We start from the raw sequence: 15,592 nt of genomic DNA on the forward strand, positions 1-15,592 counted from the left end.
TGTTATTTGCACTGTTTATTCTTCAAGCATGACTACTACAATTTGTCACATACAGTTTGCAGGGGTTTCTGGATGTTTTGGGAACAGCTGGTGTTCCACTTTTTCTGTAGGTGACATCATGATCTAAACATCTTGCAATAAATCTTATTTTAGTGTTCTACAAATTACAATAGGTCTGATATATAAAATGTTCGCAGAGTCCCATTTTAAAACCCTTCATTGAGTTAAGAATACATGTATCTTAAATGATACTAGTGATGAATCTTGTGTTTCTGGCAGTTCTAGAAAGGGTAACTATAGAGGTGATGGCTCAGCATGCTAAGTGCCATGATGGGATACGTTAATCTAATTAATTGGGGCTTAGGGGGTTAGTTGTACAAAGGTAATTGCTTCAACATGCACTCCTTGCATTTCCATATGGGTCCAACACTTGAGCTACCACTACTTCTGAACCAGGTGACAGCTCCAGGGTTTCCACAGAGGTCTGCATCGGTGCCACAAAAAAGTTAAAAAATAATAGGATGCCAACCAGTCTGTTTTAGCTCACCTGCATTCTATTTGAGTCAAAGTTCAAGCACAACTGCAATTTTGATGCATCCGTTGCAATTACATTGGAATCATGGGAAAAAGATCTACCTTGTGGGAAATTATCATTTCTTAAAACGATACTTCTCTGTTGGTATTTTTGGAAGTTGAGAATATATTTATCCATGTAATTAACCAGACAAGTCGTTAAAGGGAAACTAAAGTCTAAAATAGAATAAGACTAGAAATGCTGTATTTTGTATACTAAATATAAGCATGAACTTACTGCACCACAAGCCTAATAAAACAAACGATTTATGCTTTTTAAGTTGGCCACAGGGAGTCACCATCTTGTAACTCTGTTAAACATTTTTGCAAGACCAAGACTGTGCACATGCTCAGTGTGGTCTGGGCTGCTTAGGAATCGTCATAAATGATCAAAACAGCACAAGTCAAATAATTTCTGCCAGAAGCCGATACAGCAAGACTGATTAATAATCAGAATATACAGACTACACTGGGTCCTGTGTTGTCATGTAAGCTAATGTGGATTTTATAGTTTTTGTATTGTTTAATACAAACTTTCTCCAAATCTGCAGAACCTGTGGCTGTTGCAAAATAATCCTCCAAATAGAATCCCAGTTTATCTGTTTAAATCTGGCTCCATGATCTTTGTCCCTGCAGCTGGAGTTGGAAACAGTAAAGCGGATGTAAAGGAAAAATAAAATCCAATACAAATCTCTACACAGTCGCCGACTGCTCTACAGGGAAACAAACAAAGCTGCTCGAGTTTTGCATGGCTGGGGAGTCAGGTGGGGGCTCCCCCTGCTGTTTGTATGATTGTTTCCCTGCAGAGCAGTTAGGGACCATCTGACAATTCCTATCCACCGCAGTAAATGAAGGGAGAATTTCACTGCATAAAGTCAGGTTTCTTATAAAAAAGGTACACATTTTTTAAGTAATGTATATTGGAGATAGTTTTCTATTTCATTAAAGAACGTAAAAATGGGATTTTATTTCTTTGCCTTTACATGCCCTTTAAAAGTGCTCACTGTGTCTCTGCTAGGTTTGTTTCATAATGATCAAGCTCACAGGAGCGTTCTGAGGCCTAGGGGGAACCTACCATCCTGTAGCTGCTCTTTACCACCACTCCTCTTATAAGCAAATCCCCTTTGGCTGTGCGTGAGATGCTGAAAGTGGTAAATGTTTGGAGCCCCTAGTATAGACCTGATCGTAAATAATCAGAGCGATAGAGCTTTGAAAGTCACTGCTATAGGTGTAAATCCCACCTTTGTATGAACTTGTCTTCTAAATAAAACGTTATTCTTTGCTTCCCTTCCAATAATTTCTTTCTGCATGGTGGAAACTTGTTGTGATTCAATAGCTTTGTATAAGAGGATATGATTATGCAGGATTTACCCTAGTACTGCCCTCCCTTTATACAGTAGTTAGGTAAAAACCTCCTAAAGCACTTTCCAAAAAAACAGAACCAGATGGCCAGTCATGCTTATTCAGAATTTATAAGAGTTAGACAGCAAAATGTTTTTGTGTGCATGTGTGTGAATATGCGTGTGCATTTGAACATATAAATATGTATGAGTGAATGCGTGCAGGGATATGTGAGCATGCGGATCTGTGAGCATGAGCATGCAAGTGTGAGTAATGAAATAATATTTTACACTAAAAAAACAGTTATATGTATTATACCCTTGATGTATATCAAATTGATATAGTTGTATTTATTAGTTTTTTAAAGAACCAATAGAATACTGTCATATCTGCCAGTCTGCTTTAATGAAAGTCTTGTATGAGATAAGCCAGTAAAAACACTTTAGAACAAAAAGTTTTTGGAGAATGATCATGGCATAGAAACCAAATAGCCCCATGCAGAAATAATTCATTAGCACAGACCAGTGACAACTTATGTTGCAAATACTGCATTTATTTTTATTTATAACTTATTCATGCTTAAATAACCCTGATCATATTTATTTGATTAAATCACACGGATTACTAACCAAGCAGCTAAACCAAGAATTCTTAAATTAGGGATTGAGACCCAAATATAAAACACCCTGCTGTTGAGGGTTGGTCTCCATGATTTCATTTAATACAGTAAAACCTCTTCCTACAACAGACAATAGTAATTCAAATTAGGTCCATAACTAATTCTGAATTATTTTTTTTGTTATAAAAATGATTGGCCATGAGTTGCTGGGTAGGCTCCATATTCTGTTTGAGTGTAGTTGTGCTAAATCAAAATATTTTCTTTTGTAGTTTTCCTTTATTAGACCTTTTCTTCTTTTAATAAATTGCTTCTGATTTTCAAGGAGAAACAAAAGCCTTATGAGAATTTCCAGGACGTATAACATCATATGTGTCTTTTTGACTGGGAATTCAATTATATCTTTGTTTGCACTTTCAAATCCAGCTGTGCAAATGGAATACTTGAATTTGGACTCATTCAAGATGGGGGTCACATGGAACACTTTCTTTTGCATAGTGCTCTATGACGCACTTGTACGTTTGCCAGAATCTAATATTTTGCTGTCATTTTGATAAGACTCAATTAAGAATGAAAGCTCAAGTGCAAAGCGAAATTGCTCACTTCTACTCAAGTTGTGGCATATGCTATTTTGTAATGCCGACTACTCGTAAATTGTAAGCTCAGTGGGGGTTATAATATATATATATATATATATTTATTCGCACATGGTTGTATTGCCCATGGTTTTTCTTGAAAGCTAAAATATTGCTGTGCCCATCTTTCCAGTTTTTGCAAATTCACATTAGCACAAATATTTGAAAATGGCTCACAAATGAGATAAGTGTTTGTGTGAGTGCACCCACTGTGCGAGGATGTTGTGCACGAAAATATTGTTGACAGCAATTTAAATTCGCAATTTGCAAAACTGTTTTGCAAATAGTTTCTCTGCCACCCAAGTCAAGGCATAACTCACATAAATATTTGCAATTTACGATTTTTGCCATATTTAAAAATCTCTTATGGACATTTGCAGTGAGAAAAAAAATTTGGCAATTCTGTTTGCACAATTTGCAACACCACTCTTACCCAGCTTTATAAATTTAACCATGCACAGGGCAAATATTTTTATTTACCAGTAGATCTTTTCAGCTGACGCAAGGTCACCCATTCCGATTAGAAGAAAAGAGGTTCCGCCTAAATATTCGGAAAGGTTTTTTTACAGTGAGAGCTGTGAAGATGTGGAATTCTCTCCCTGAATCAGTTGTACAGGCTGATACATTACATAGCTTTAAGAAGGGGTTGGATGGTTTTTTAGCAAGTGAGGGAATAGAGGGTTATGGGAAATAGTTCATAGTACAAGTTGATCCAGAGACTGGTCTGATTTTTTCCCCCCTCTGAGGCAAATTTGAGAGGCTTCAAATCGTTTTTTTTGCCTTCCTATAGATACTGTATATAGAGCTAAAAAGGTTGAACTTGATAGATGTGTGTGTTTTTTTTTCAACCTAACTTACTATGTTACTATGTTACTATGTATTTTCAGTGTGTGAACCATTCTGCGCTGCACAAAGTTTATAAATGATCCCCAGTGTGTCAGAGACCTCCCTGTGTTTGTCATTTTAATCCTGTATTGTATTTTATTGTAAGTCTGGGAACCAAATGAAAGCGCAAGGGTCCCCAGAAAATAGGGGTATCAGGGTGGCGTGGTGCTTAGATAGAACCCAGGGCAGATGCTCTTTTTTTTCTGAAGAGGAGCACCCGTCTGGGGGAAAGAATTAGCAACTGATTTTTTTGGGATGCCTAACAAATTGGTAATAGGCTGTCCTATATATATATATATAGACCAGCGCATACTTGCCTGCAGGGGTTGCACGGTTTTGCCACCAATATGGATTCATGCTTATTAAGATCAAGTACAATACACTGTGATGCTAAGTCTTACCTAGTACATTAGCCAAGGATAGGGGTTTTCCGGAGAAAATTTAATCTCAGGCTTCTATCCCAGGGTACTTTAAATCATTTATTTTTTGATGCGAACCCACAGAGGTTATAATATTACCTCAGAATTAAATAAACTAGGACTACTGTTGGGTCAAACTGAACAAACAAAGCCTTGAACTGCCACAGCAATGCGGTTGGTTGTATTTTATCGGTACATGACTAGTATTAAGCCTAGCCTTTGCTCTGACTGCTTTTTGCTGCCTGCCCAAAGAAATCTAGAGATTCTGGGAACAGAGCAGACGAAGCAAATAATAACAGGGCAGCAGACTGAAATGTAGTTGAGTAAACAATGGAATTGGTATGTTACCAACATTATTTCTTTTCTAAGAACCGTACATTTAAAGCCATTCTCTCTGGCTGACCAATGCCTATGCAATGTAGCAACAATCAATCAGAAGGCATAGAACTCCTCATACAGAGGTGGAGATTATAACCTGCGTTTCAAGGGGAACAGCTGCCTCCATTCTCTTGACAGAGTTTTTATAAAATTACTTTTATTTACTGACTCTGGTAGACAGGAAGCAGAGGCATGAATTCCTGGCGCCATAAATCCACCATTGCAGGTATCTGAGGTCATAAAAGATGAAACAAACATTATATGGCCTATTTTGTACTGTATATAGCATACTGTAAAGGCTACTGTAAATTAGCAGTCCCAGTGGACTTTTGTGACCATATAATAATACACTGAAACAGGTCTTAGTCTTTTCATTCTGTTTGCATTCTTCTAGTAGCTTTTTTTTTTTATCTCACTGTATATTTCATATATGAGAATATCATATATGAGAAAAACACTTCCAATACCTCATCTATTTATTACACAGGGTCAGAATAAAAACAGATTGAACCTGAAATTTGTAAAAAAAAAAAAAATAGTTTGGGAAGCAGATAATCATCTGGAGAGTGTAGGTACCATCAGTATGCTCCTATACTGAGATATTAAAGGGAAACTAAAGTATAAAATTGAATAAGGCTAGAAATGCTGTATTTTGTATACTAAACATAAGCATGAACTTACTGCACCAGAAGCCTAATAAAACAAATGATTTATGCTTTTGAAGTTAGCCACAGGGAGTCACCATCTTGTAACTTTGTTAAACATCTTGCAAGACCAAGACTGTACACATGCCGACTGCTCTACAGGGAAACAAAGAAAGTTGCTTGAGTTCTGTATGGCTGGGAAGTAAAGTGGGGGCTCCCCCTGCTGTTCATAAGTATGATTGTTTCCCTGCTCAGCAGTTAGGGACCATCTGACAATTCCTATCCACAGCAGTAAATGAAGGGAGAATTTCACTGAATACAGTCAGGTTTCTTATAAAAAAGGTACACATTTTTTTTATTAAAGTATATTGGAGATAGGTTTCTATTTCATTAAAGAAAGTAAAAATGGGATTTTATTTTTTTGCCTTTACATGCCCTTTAATGCCAGAATGTATTTATTATAATACAGGACAAACAGATTAGAATTACACTTAAAAAGGCAATCTGAGTACACATTAACACATAAAATATCCAGGTAGGTCTTTTTTTTAATTCAAACTGACTGACTTTTATTAGAAACAAGATGACTTTCAATAAGTTTAATTCTTGGACTATAATCAAGATGATTCCAATAGGACCAGGGCTGAGAGGCTGTGCCTAAGGCGGCAGCTTTAAATGAGTCCTTGGTGCATATATGGAGATAAAAATTCTTCCTGCCTCCACCAGATACTTGGCCACTAGGTGGTACCTGGAGGTCAGTGGAGTGACATAGTGCATGTGCATGGTAGGAAGTTACGTAATGTGTATGGATATTACATCACTTGCTACCACACATGTGCACTGTCACTTCCTGTGCATGTACGTTGTGAGATCTGGTGCCCAAGGAGTTACCAGACCTAAATACAGTGCTGAATAGGACATTAATAAATCTTACTGGCTGATGACTGCACAGACTCTAATAAATGATCGGCGACATGCTGATAGCCCTGTTCACACAAAGGGGAAATGGTGACTAATTTAGGAGTTTTTCTTATGGTAGCCCCCAGTGTCGGACTGGGGGTCCTGGGCCCACTGGGACTGTTACCTTGGGGCCCCCCACATAGTGTCAGACTGGGACACCAGGGGCCCACCGAAAGACCTTAGACCAGGGGCCCACTCTCAGTACTATTATTCTTCTTCTCCTCACTCAACCTCTATTCTCCTATTCTCTTTTCTTTACATATTATAATCTATTAATCCATCTATTTAGCCTCTTTGTTCTCATAGAAATAGGGAATGGCCATGAAATAGGCCAAATGTTTAGAAGCAGGGGGCCCACTGACACCTTGGCCCACCGGGAGTTTTCCTGGTATCCCGGTGGGCCAGTCCGACACTGGTAGCCCAAAAGAATCTGCTAAAGAGGCTCAAAATGATTGTTTAAATAAAGATATTTCTACTTTTTAACCAACAACTTTTGGTCTGATCTACTTCCTAGTGTGCCCTAAACCTTTTATTCTTCTTAAAGAGGTTTACTTGTCTACCTTTATGTTTATTTGTTTTGACAGAACTAAGCTTATTCATAATAATGTAAGAAAGGTTGTGTGCAGTAGACTCGCATCCTAGTGCTTCTGCTTCTTCATAGTGCCTAGGTGTTTGTCCAACTCATTGCTTTCAGTATGCAGTTCTCAAGACACACAGACCACCTGTTATTTTGCCTGGCCTACGATAGCAAATCTTAAAGTCCAGCTATCAATATTGATGAAATATTATGAATTATTATTATTATTGTTGTTGAAACAGCCCATTGAATTGTTAGCTAAAATGTTCAATTGTCTGGGAATCCTGTAAGAAACCAGAGAGAGTCTCAGACTGAAATTTGATAAATCAGTCCCTTTGGGGGGAATATGATAAAAGTAATTAACAGAAAACTATTCTCTATGCAGACAATCTTTTCCTTTGTGCAAACAAGCTATTACAATCCGGAAACTATTTCTTCCGCCAGTGGAAGAAAGACTGGCAATTTTATAGTTTGCACCTGTGCACAATGTATGTAGTAAAGCTTCTGAAAAACTCATTATTGTTGCACCAAAAGAGTACGCCACTTTTAAGCAGGCCTTACTGTTACAGTTAATATTTGCAGTGTAATAACTGCCTGTATAATAAGGCAGTTAACATTTGCAGTGTAATAACTGCCTAATGAGAAATTTTACCTTTTAAAATGTAAAAGAAATATTATTTCCCTCTACCCAATTACAACATTACATTCCCCTTGAAGTGTTTAGTATCTTTAACTCAGAAGCCACTTTCATTTTCACTTAAATTTTTTCTGTAAATTATTTAGAGATGAAAATATTACTTGCTTTAAAATCAACTTTTCACTTTACTGCACATGGGCACCCAATGTGAAGAAAAAAGAAGCAGGGCCGGAACTAGGGGCGATTCGCCAATGAAGCGAACTGAGAATTTCACCTCAGGCATCAGCGCCCCACTAGTTACCAGGGCCGCTCCTGGTTCTATAATAGCCATATTTCCGGTTTTCAACCCGGAGATTCGGCTCTTCTAACGCAGAGAGCGCATTATGCTCTCTGCGCTATCGCCCTGGCCCTCTCTGCCACCCTCGTGGACCCTCCGGACCCCCACCAGCACAAAAAGGTGAGCGCACGGGGGAGGGGGGTGGCAGCAACTGCAAACTGCCTCAGGTGGCGGAGGGGCCCCTGGTGGCCAGTAGTGCAACTACAAATTGCTTGACCCATACCAATATAATTTTAGGGCCAGCCTAAACTTTGGGATGAAGACATTTTTTAAAAACATTTTTTTATCAAAGGTCGAATTTCGAACAGTCTCTTGATTATTGGAGATCCTCACATTCTTCCTTTTGGATACAGTGTTAAGAATGTTTAGTGCCACACACATACATTTTTAGCATTTTCGATAAATGAATTTTAGATTAAATGAAGTAGAAAGCTAAGACAAAGCATCATTACTTGATGTGATTATTTCAACTACTGTCATTTATATCCAGATTTAACGCATTGTTTAATCTCACATTGGCAAAAGTAATTGTAAGAAGCACTTGGCAAGCTTTGAAATAATTCTTGGCATAGCTAGCCTTTTTTCTATTTTGCTCTGAACCTAGAATACCAAGAAAAACCCTTGAATTACTTGACTTCTGGCAAATTACTTTCAGCAACTGGATTCCGCCTCTGCATTTGGTATTCCACCCTGTTCTGACATAATTAATTGCCCTGAAATTTTGATTAGCCTTTATAGTTCCTCTGCCAACCCATACAGTTTAAAAAGACTACACGCTATTTTAATTAAAATAATTTTGGTTTATGGTAAAAAGTATGTAACTGCCTGTATAATAGGCAGCATAGTGGTGCAGTAGGCATCACAGTGGTGAAGTGGGTAGCACTGCTGTCTTGTAGAGCAGGGGTCCTAGGTTCGATTCCAGCCAAGTCACTATCTGTAAAGTGTTTTTCTCGTGCCTGCTTGGGTTACTTATATAAATATTGGCAATCAGCATTGGACTAGGGTAACCAGGGTTGCCACTTGGGGCCCTCCTCCACCTTAGCCATGGAGGCCCCTGACACAGGCACGATTCCCTCTGCTGCACCCTCCTTCCCAGCCTGTACCTCCAAACTGCAGCACCAACTTCCTTGCTGCTCCCTGCAGTCTCTGCAATCTGGATTACCTGCAGGCCCATGGATGACAGAGCTCATTGTGTTTTCTCCCGGTGCCTCTGAGGCCCAGTCTAGGGCAGTTGGCAAAATAAAAATAAAGAATAATTATGAAAGGTAGTATATTTCCAAACTTCTCTTCTCAGCATATGTATAAAATAATATATAACTTGGATCTAACTTTTTAATGGCATTTATATGGTATACACTACAGTTCCTGTTGGGAAGCAGCAAACTGTATATCAATCCTTACCCAAGAAGAATCTCTCTCACTCATGTCCCAGCAAAAACCTAAATACATTTTTTAGGTCATTATTTCGTACCTAAAATGTGACATCTTTGCACTTGCCCGACCCTGTTAAAGTCTGAAGTGGAGCAATAAGAACAAGCAAGCTATTGTAAAGAACATATATCAAAACCAGTTGACTACTGGCATAGGAAAAACCTGCTACATAAATGAGCTTCCTTTTCCTCACAGAGAAATACATTCCTATAAATTACATTTTGTGCCTTTTCATGACTAAAACCACATGCTGATGTTTGACTGCTTTAGGAAAGACAATGATGTGCCTTCATATTCTTTGGATCTTCATTTCTACTTTTTAAAGGAAAAAAAGTGTATAAGCCCACAGACATTAACTCAGGTTAAGGCCTTAGTAAAAAGAAGACGAGAAATGTATATATATTTGTTTGTGTATAACACATTGTCAAAAATGACAATGTAACAGCTGCTAATAGATACAATATCTATATTAAGCCTCCTAGCACATATTGAACAAGGGCCTATTTTGCCTCTTTTATGTTCCAACAACATTTTAAGGGATTACTTAGAAACCTAATATAGTAATTATAAAACTACTAGCAGTGGGTTTGGAAAACCAACTGGCAGTGAATAAATGCTTCTTATTAAAACAAAAAATTGACGTAGTTTAGGTATAAATTAATTTTCCTTGGCCTGGTACTGATACTTTTTCCCTTAATGTACCTCCAGGCCAAGATAAAGTGACAATTACACGTCATGATTGGTAGAATATTATTTTTTCTGATCCTCAGGCAGAATGCTATTTCTCATGCTTAGTTTTATCCTTAACAAAAGAGTTCATGTATTTTGTCATGCCAGGATTAAAGGAAAAGTTCAGTATAAAAATAAAAACTGGATAAAAAGATAGGCTGTGCAAAATAAAAAATGTTTCTAAGATAGTTAGTTAGCCAAAAATGTAATATATAAAGGCTGGATTGACTGGATATCTAACATAATAGCCAGAACACTACTTCCTGCTTTTTAGCTCTCTAACTCTGAGTTAGTCAGCGACTTGAGGCGGGGGGGGGCCACATGGGCCATAACTGTTCAGTTAGTTCACAATTGGTCCTCAGCATGCAGCTCAGATTCAAAAGCAAACAGTTATGACCCCTCCCTTTAAGTCACTGATTGGTTACTGCCTGGTAACCAATCAGTGGAAAGCAAGAGAGCTGAAAAGCAGGAAGTAGTGTTCTGGCTATTATGTTACACATCCAGTCACTCCAGCCTTTATACATTACATTTTTGACTAACTAACTATATTTGAATTTTTTTTATTTTACACAGCCTATCTATTAACCCCATTTTTATTTTTACACTGAACAATTCCTTTAAGACTAAAGGGGACACTACAATTATTTTCAGGTACAAGCTGATTCACGCTGTGCTTTCCTACTGTTTCTGCTGCTGCTAACTGCACCCTAAATATAGTGAGGGCCCCAAGCAGAAAATCACATTCACTTTAATAATTCAAGAGATTAGCTAATTATAGCGCTTATAGCTAGAAATATCCATATAGAATTTTAGAAGTAAAATTCCATGGTTAAACCAGTTGTACTGTGCAATAGAGACAGTGAATAAGAAAAGTAAGTAGAATTTGTTTAACAGGGCTAACTGTTTAGCATAGCTTCATATTAGTACAATGTTACAGAGACTGTAAAACAGATCCATAAGTAAAATCTAACTGGTTTAGCCGTTCAGATACCAGAATACAAAAAACAAATGGATCAATGTCATAAAAGGTGCATAGTTAAGCCTGGTTTTTGTAAGCCATACCAACCAATTAGGATAAAGCATACGCTCACCTGCTGTTGGAAAAAAAAACTCTGAATGGTTGCTAGGACTGTAGCAAACTTTGCATTTGTTTCTTATATCCCTTACACCATTTTCTAAGAAAAGTATTAATGCTATTTTCTATTGTAGTAATTCTTTCTAAGAAGACCCAGTTAATATTGTTGGACTTACTTATAAAGATAATAGTCTTCTATTGTTCCATGGAAAAAAGGTAAAAAAAAACAGCTCACATTTTAAAGGAATTCTGTCATGGTTTTTAACGTATAGTTTTTATTTCTAAATTACATTGTTTACATTGCAAATAATTCACTCTACCATGTAAAATGTCAATAACATTGCTCCTCAACTCACAGAATTCCCCAGCATAATAACAAAGGTTACATGAAGATGGGAGCTGTAGCCCAGCAACCATAGAGATGGATTAATATTGACAAAATTAGAAAATTGATGTAGCACTGAGTTGATAATTCTCTTGCATGTTTGATTTATTTTGGGTGGCCTACTTTGGAGAGGTGGGGGAGACAATTTTAGGGGAGAAATATACATGTGAAAATATTTGAGAAGGTTTATTTTCCTTTTAAAAGTTGTTTCCATACCTTTACACGAGAACACCTTTACACTTAGGCCAGGGTCCCCAACCTTTTTTGGGACCAAATGTAAAAAGAGTTGGGGAGCAACAAAAACATGAAAAAGTCCCGTTCAGTGCCAAATAAGGGCTGTGATTGGCCATTTGGTAGCCCCTATGTGGACTGGCAGCCTACAGGAGACTCTACTTGGCAGTATACTTCATTTTTATGCAATTAAAACTTTCTTCCATGCCTGGAATTTAAAAATAAGCCCCTGCTTTGAGGCCAGTCAGCAACATCCAAGGGGTTGGTGAGCTACACGTTGCTCACAAGCTACTGGTTGGGGATCACTGACTTAGACAGTGCCAAAGTCATTTCAGGTCATTCTAAATTGTTTAGCTAATTATTGTACTCCTTTTAAATGCAATCAGTAATGGGAATCAGTAAGGTAGAATGCAGTTTTGTATTTTAAAGTGATTGATAAGATCTGTTTAGCATGTATACTAAATCTGTTTAACCATGCTCTGGTTATGAATTCAAAAATTCATTTTATTCCATCTGTTAAATTCCCAATCAGTCTACTTCACAGGCAACTTATTTGCAGCTTATTTTTATATCCAAGCTTTTTTTCCAAGAGATATATTTTGCTTGGCATAGGGGAATTAGTGACTCATAGCATGAAGAGCTTCAGCGGAAAGCTACTGAAAATGAATTTCGTTCCCTTGAGGGAATGCAGTGAAATATGATATTGGATTGGCTTTCTAATTGTTTCTTCTAAGAGCAATGTTGCTTGTCATTGGCTGCCATCCATATTGTGTAGTCTCTATAGGTTAGGAAAATATTTAGACATCTGATAGGACAATACAGGTGGGCTCATTAGAGTGCAGGTCATTTTGGTGACTTTTAATCCAGCTACCATTTTTTAGCATCATTCCTGTCAGTTCTAGTTTTTCTGATTCACAGAGACAGGAAATCCCCATTGTGTCATTTTTCCATAGTTTCCATCAGTAATGTGAGGATAGAATGCAGTATTAACACTGTGAGCGATTATACCACTGCTTTTCCACCATACTCTCTGCATTTCTTAAAATGTGGTTCTACTAAGGATAACTTTCATTCAAGTTAGTGAAGGACTCCACCACATGTTGCATAGGTAAATCTGATTACGAAAAAAACATCAGAGAAATCTAGTGCCCGGGGGGAAAAAAAGGAAGAATTTTTGGGAACTGGCAACATTGTTTTAATAGTCACAACCAGCAGTGGAATAGACAAATACTGCTTTTAATAGCAAAAAACATTTACCAATCATTGAAAACCTGTAATAAATATATATAGTGGAAAGTTGCTTAGCATTAGAAGTGTTGGTGTATACAACAGCTTGAACAGAAACATGTATTCTACAATAGCAACCAGGAGGTATATGAAGCTGTTTCTTTTATTTTTTTAACCCAACATAAAATTGTATATACTTACACCTTCAAATTTTTAGCAAGGACCCATAGGCTTAAGTCATAAATGAAGGCTAATTCACAGATTTATTAGTGAAATAGTTTTTTTTTTCATTTCTCGACTGTGCTGCCACAACAAATAAAATCTGCCTATATTACCTATATCTATAGTCATACTTCCTATCAACTAGATTTGCTGTATTTTTTCTCTTGAAGAAGTTTCACTAATCATCCGACTGGCTGGAATTCTGAATTGACAAAGCCAGTTGGATGGCTAGCGAAACTAAACAAAAAGTACAATAAGTCCAGTTGATTTATTACTATAGATATACCATGGCCTGGATGAATGAGAACCTTCACAGACAAAATCGACCTATTGATTGCCAGCTATACAGTAAGTAGCTAGATGATCACTGCTGTTGGTTCAGATACACCCACTAAATAATAATTGATAGTGCTTTAAGCTTGCTAAAACTGGGTGCCATTGTTGGGGAGCTGAGCATGTGGGAACTGCAGGCAAGTGGAGAGGGGCATGGAGAGTGTATGAGGATAAGGGGGCCTGCAGATTTAATTTGATTCAGATTCACTGTATCTAATGCATTGCATGAGATTTTGCAGGGTGCATTGCACAGGGGATCCTTGGAATCAATATTTCAATATTATGAAATGTTCCTTCTACTAAAAAATACTGAAGCCACTACTTGCATGCACTCTACCAGACTGGATGCCAATTTGAGGCCTCATTAGTAGATTGGTACCCACTATTGCACTTGGTTTTTGGGGAAACTGCATAGTGGGTAAAAAAGCTTTGGCATTTATCGCCATTTTTGTATCCTGTACAATGTTTGTGCACTGATGTGCGTTTAATATTATGGTAGTGTAGCTTGCACCTGTATTATGCTGCTAATCTTTAAATCATACATTAATCAGACCTGCCAGTGCAGAGGTCCCGTAGCTTTCTGCAGAATCACTTAGTTAAATGATAAAGTCATTTATAGACTGATTCAATTCACCTGGCTTTTGATTTACTTTTTTTTCATAAAGGGTTATGCCCGCAACATGTAGTGTGCCTACACTGCTAATAAATTCATTGCAGTTTAAAACTACTGCCTGAAGCTGTTTTGATTCTACTCGTATCCTTGGATTTACTGATTGCTTTTCCTTACCTTTCTTAATAATTGCTGACATATAACTATATGTTGTATAATATCATTATGCTGAAAGAGAATTGGGAACATGCAGTGTTTGAATTACTTAGCCCTGAACTTACTCAGACTAGTAATGTGGAGTTGCCTAACATAAATCATGATCACCTATTGCTTTACAGATGTTTTAATGCTAAATATTGAAGAAACATTTGTATCATGTAGAAAAAGTAAATTCCTGCCCTCAATTTTCCATTGCATGTTTTTCCCCTTTACAATGCATTCTACAGTGATGCTGTTTTTTCTTGGCTATTGGCATGCCTTAACTGCTTGTCTGCCACACAATGTAGCATTTATGGCAATGGCTTTCAAGGGCCTAATTTACACACACAAATTCTGTTGAATATGCATTTCCACATTTTTGTTCTCAGTTGTGGAGAAAAGACAATTGTACCAGGTTAAATAAAGGGCTAAAATTGTTTCCTTAGATTTTCTGCCAATTGCTCCTTTCAGTTTAGGACTGGACTCCACCGGATCGGATCGACGCCCACCGACAAAACGCACGCGGCAAGTCAGATGAGTCACATGTGTGAAGATATAATTGGACTGAATGAAAAGTCAGAGGTAACAACTACATTACATCCGACCCGACATGACTGTCTGATGTGGGTGCAGAAAGCAGCATCTTCATCCAACAGTTAGACCGTGTAGTTGTTAATTCCGACTTTTCATTCAATCCAATTATATCTTCACGCATGCGACTCCATCTGACTTGTTGCATGCGTTTTGTTGGCGGGCGTCGATCCGATCAAAAACGCTTGTGGTGTCGTGCCCCAATAGTGGGGATGCTTCTCTTCTTTAAAGGGAATGTAATATGTGCTGATTGTGCCTCCCTGAGGCAGTTCCAGAGATGCTGACGCCCAGCGCTTATCTTTCCTGCACTGGAGGGAGTTCAGGGGGATCAAATTCCTCACCAGTTTCAGGGCAGGTGCAACAAGCGGATCTTTTGCAAAGTATTTCAAGAAAATATCCTTTGGTAGTATAGCAACAGATGAACCTGTATCAAGCATCAGATTAATGGAGTGTTCCTTGTCAGCAGAAGCAGTACTGACACGGACAGTGCATATAAACTTGTCTGGAATAAATGTATAAATAGTTAACAATTTACTTTCAACCAAACATTTATTTTTT

At 37.7% G+C, this 15,592-nt stretch overlaps 1 protein-coding gene across 1 annotated transcript in view; it reads left to right on the top strand.

Moving 5' to 3' along the window:
* The window catches only part of LOC108712492 (insulin-like growth factor I-A), a 44,859-nt gene that overhangs the window by 3,863 nt on the left and 25,404 nt on the right, over positions 1 to 15,592 (top strand). The window lies entirely within an intron of this gene.

The sequence above is a fragment of the Xenopus laevis genome, chromosome 3S, assembly GCF_017654675.1.
Source record: "Xenopus laevis strain J_2021 chromosome 3S, Xenopus_laevis_v10.1, whole genome shotgun sequence".
Taxonomy (NCBI): domain Eukaryota; kingdom Metazoa; phylum Chordata; class Amphibia; order Anura; family Pipidae; genus Xenopus; species Xenopus laevis.